The sequence below is a fragment of the Myodes glareolus genome, chromosome 8 (genome assembly GCF_982192425.1).
Source record: "Myodes glareolus chromosome 8, mMyoGla1.1, whole genome shotgun sequence".
Classification (NCBI taxonomy): domain Eukaryota; kingdom Metazoa; phylum Chordata; class Mammalia; order Rodentia; family Cricetidae; genus Myodes; species Myodes glareolus.
In genome coordinates this window covers 19,229,703-19,234,288 of record NC_142033.1, presented here as the reverse complement: position 1 = coordinate 19,234,288, position 4,586 = coordinate 19,229,703, and the positions used below count along the sequence as shown (strand labels likewise).

The following is a 4,586-nucleotide window of genomic DNA, read 5'->3' as shown; positions in this document are numbered from 1 at the left end:
GATTCTATTATGGCCTCTTCAGTTGCAATATTTTAATTATAGCCAAATATAGATACATAAAGGCCTAAATTGAATCAAAAATATAAATATTTTGCTCCTAAATGTACACACATTTACTTGATAGAGTATTCTCTTTAACTATGTGTGTTTCACCAATGATATTATAAGACACTAAAGCCAAGAACAGAACTTGTCAACAGGTGTCCTTAGTACGAAAAAGATTTTATAATTTCATAGCACAGATATAATGTTCTACATTTGTCAAAATTTTCCACTTCATGCATTTCTAGAGGAAAATAATATATTTAGTTTAGTAAGCATTATGAGTTTTTGGTACATGCTTTATTTTTAGGATAAACGAAAGAGATGAGGAAAAGCAGAAGTAAATATTGCTTAAATATCACAGTTAATATCACTTCCTTTGCTGTAATCTAAAGAAAGCAATTTAATGCCTCACTTGTGTTATTCCTGTGGCCTTTATTTATGTTTCCCTAATAAAAGAAGGTCTGACATTTTCAGAAAGCATACTCTGTAGCAACAAGAAAATAAGACAACTGTGTTTCTTTCATTTGAAATGTCAAGAAACTATCTCTGTCATCAGAGTTCTGAATCAATCTTTCATTGTGTATTATGAAATGATAACTAACAAAAGAAGATTGCACCTTACTTGCTTCATCAATCCCTGTGAACCCATATGAACCCTGCTTGGTAGGATCAGTGGGTCATGATCTCCAGTTGTCACCATTACCTCTGATTCCTATTCTTTCTTCCACCTCTTCTATGGGTCCTGGACCTCTGAGAAGAGGACCCAAAGGAGACAGTTTACAGACTTTCTTAGGATGACTTTTGACTGTGGGTCTCTGCACCTCTTCCCATCTGATGCCAGTGGAAGCTTCTTTGATGATAACGGGACAAGGCAAGCCCATTGTTAAATGAGTTAAGAGCACTGGGAAATTTAGAAAAGTTCATAAAGATTCATGAGATGGTTTCTGTGTAGTTAGGACAACCTGAATCACAGCAAGGTGTTGGGCAAACAAGGAAAGAGGCCAGTGCAGGGATCAAAGGCAGAGACACTCCAGAGGAGTAATAATAAATTCCTGAGTTTTCCTTGGCACAAAGTCACATTCATGAGACTAAAGTCTGTACAAAACATATCAGCTTTCTTACGAGAGGAAGGGAAGAGGTTATTAAAGAATACTATGTGAATATTAGGAAAGAAGTTTTAAAAACTAAAGTTATGTGCTGATTTTGTTCCCTTACTTTTTAAAACATGAGTCTGAATCAACAAAAACTTAAGAATCAACATTAGAAAGAAGATAATTTTTGAATAATGGCTAGAGACTAAAAATAGTCATGCATGAACACTGTGTGTAATATAAGAGTTGTCAAGGGAAAGAGGGACATTCCAGATTAAATATGTTTTTTTCCAAGTGTTTCTAGTAGTAGCCCATATGTATAAAGAAATACTATGTAGTTGAAACATGCTCTTTATAGGAAAACAGACAGGAAAACCAACTTATAAAGAGCAATGTGTATTTTAACTAATCTGTGATACAGTGCAGCAAACAGAAAAGCAATAGGTGCTTAATTTCAGAAGATGGTTAAGAAAGATGAAAAGGGATGCACAGAGACAGGATTTCCCGGCAGAACCATGATAGAGGTACAGACTGGACTGACCTGGCCGTAGAAGAGAATTCAGGGATTAATATGGAGAAAGCAGAATTTTGGGTGTGAAGAACAAATAGCTAAACTAGGTCAAGCAGTTCATCTAGACCAGAAGATTAGAATGGGGGCAGACAGATGTAAGTAAAGAATGCTTTAGTTAAGTAGCACGACTTGTGTTCTGTAGACCAAGGGGGTGCATGGGAGGGTCTCAGGACAGAGGCCTTTCAATCATGATTGTTTCCAGAGAAAGTTATCTTAGTATCTATGTATTAAAGCAGAACTGAGTATGAGCATTTTCTTTTTCCTTTTTCTTTCTCTCTCTTTTGCTGCTTTGCAGTGATATAAAGGTTTTCAAGAAGGCAGTGAGAAGAACAAAAATAGAACCCAGTCTACAAAGATGCAGAACTACCTTCGACAAAAGAAGATAGAGGAGGCCTGAAAGTACTTGGTTTGTAGAGACTTACAAATGGAAGGTCCAAAATTTCATTGTCTACTTAACGACAGATATTCATAAAAGTATTTAGCTATTTATATTTTATGCTGGACAATTTTAACTTTTCTTTCTATTATTCTCTGTAAAAAGTAATTTCTCTTTTGAAATAAAAATTTTACCATATGTCCAATTATCATTTCTTCTGAACGTATATTACATTTCAATCACAGAAATTTATGATAGATATTGACACCCCGATAGTCAAATCTGTGGTGTAGTACATGAGAAATCAAACATAAGACAAATATTTTGTTGTTGTTAGTTTGTTGTTTTCAGTTGACATTGACTAAGTCTGTGAGCATTCTAAGCCAAGGAGAATCTAGAAAATGGAAAGTTGAAATTCTTCCAATGTCTTGAACCGTTTTAGGTAACAACTTGGCTGCCCTGTGTGTCCCTATGCCAGCTTCCTGGATTGCCAATATCACAAGTATCATTGTATGATTTCCAAAAAAGCTAACACAGAAGTGAGCATGCGTTAGTCACACAACATTTTTTTTTAATTTTCTGAGCAAAATGCTTTACACCATGGGTAATAGCTAAAGCACTTCCTCAAGATTCTCTCACCAACTTTATTTGTTTTAATCAGTATACTTACAGATTGGTCTGATCCAGAAATTGAATAAAATCATGATCAAGAAAAGCACAAAAATAAACTAAATTTATTTATTTATTTAAGTAAAATAAATTTATAAATAAATTAAATAAATAAAATTTATTTATTTATAAATAAATAATTTTATATTTATATAAAATTATTAATTATAATTTATTTATAATTTATTTATTTCATCTCCAGTGAAAAATAGAAAAGCTAGAGGTATAAAATGATGCAGATGTTTGGAGTAAGGTAAGTTTTGAACCACAATTGTTTAAGAAGCAATGTCTGGCATCTCAGCCTCACTTAACTTTCGGTTTTCACACACACACACACACAAAAAGAATCACACCATCACACCGATTCTGAGGTTTCTCAACAGCCTTGTAGCAAACAAGATATAATGAGTACAATATGTTTTCTGACTTGGGTTATGGGCTTGAAATATGCAAGCGTAAGATTTGAATACCCTCTAAATATAACAGGTGAGGTTTCAGAAATGCCATGAAAAGAGAAAATTGCAACGCAAAGAGTAAAGTACAGTGAACCACCACTCAAAAAGTGATGATTAAAAGAGACCCTAGATATGTACATACAATATTTCATACAATGTTCTTAAGATATAATAGTGAGCTCCTTCTTCTGGAAAACACCAATGGTGGATGACGTCGGTGCAGCAGGAGGGTTCGGAGGCCCCGGGGGCCCAGTATTAGGAGGCCATGGCGGCTTCAGTGGAGGATTCGGTAGCGGTCTGAGGGGCCACGGCCATGGTCGAGGCTGTGGCCTTGGCCAAGGCCACAGGGCTCGCAGAGGTAAAGCTGAAAACAAGGAGTGGATTCCCGTCACCAAGGTGGGCTGCCTGGTTAAGGACATGAAAATCAAGTCCCTAGAGGAGATCTACCTGTTCTCCCTGCCCATTAAGGAGTCTGAGATCATTGACTTTTTCCTGGGAGCATCCCTAAAGGATGAGTTTCTGAAGATCATGCCCGTGCAGAAACAGACTAGAGCAGGGGAGCGGACCAGGTTCAAGGCTTTCGTCGCTATTGGGGACTACAATGGTCACGTAGGTCTCGGTGTTAAATGCTCCAAGGAGGTAGCCACTGCCATCCAAGGGGCCATCATCTTGGCCAAGCTTTCCATTGTCCCTGTGCGGAGAGGCTACTGAGGGAACAAGATTGGCAAGCCCCACACTGCGCCTTGCAAAGTGACAGGCCGCTGTGGTTCTGTGCTGGTGCTTCTCATTCCTGCCACCAGAGGCACTGGCATAGTCTCTGCTCCTGTGCCCAAGAAGCTACTGATGGTGGCTGGCATTCATGACTGCTACACATCAGCCAGGGGCTGCACTGCCACCATGGGCAACTTTGCCAAGGCCACCTTTGATGCCATCTCTAAGACCTACAGCTACCTGACCCCTGACCTCTGGAAAGAGACTGTGTTCACCAAGTCTCCTTATCAGGAATTCACTGACCATCTAGTGAAAACCCACACCAGAGTCTCTGTTCAGGGGACACAGGTTCCAGCTGTAGCCACCACATAAGGGGTTTTATACAAGAAAAATAAAAGTGAATCAAGTCTGTTAAAAAAAAAAGATATAATAGTGAAATGAGAAAACTTGAGAACTGAGAGATTGCATTCATTTTAGAATTGTATACTTATTTATAAACATAGGCATCACTATGCAATATTCAAAACACTTTTCAATAAAAGTAGTTGTAGGGAAGAAAAATAAACAGTGCAATCATATTTCAAATGTAAATATAATTTACTACACATTTATATATAGAAAAGAATAGATAAGTCTGTGTAATATGTAAATGGAATATTTTAATTCAA

The 4,586-nt window shown here is 37.2% G+C and overlaps 1 pseudogene; it reads left to right on the top strand.

Moving 5' to 3' along the window:
- Nucleotides 1-3,408: 3,408 nt before the first annotated feature.
- On the top strand, nucleotides 3,409-4,320 carry LOC148121105 (small ribosomal subunit protein uS5 pseudogene; annotated as a pseudogene).
- Nucleotides 4,321-4,586: the final 266 nt, after the last annotated feature.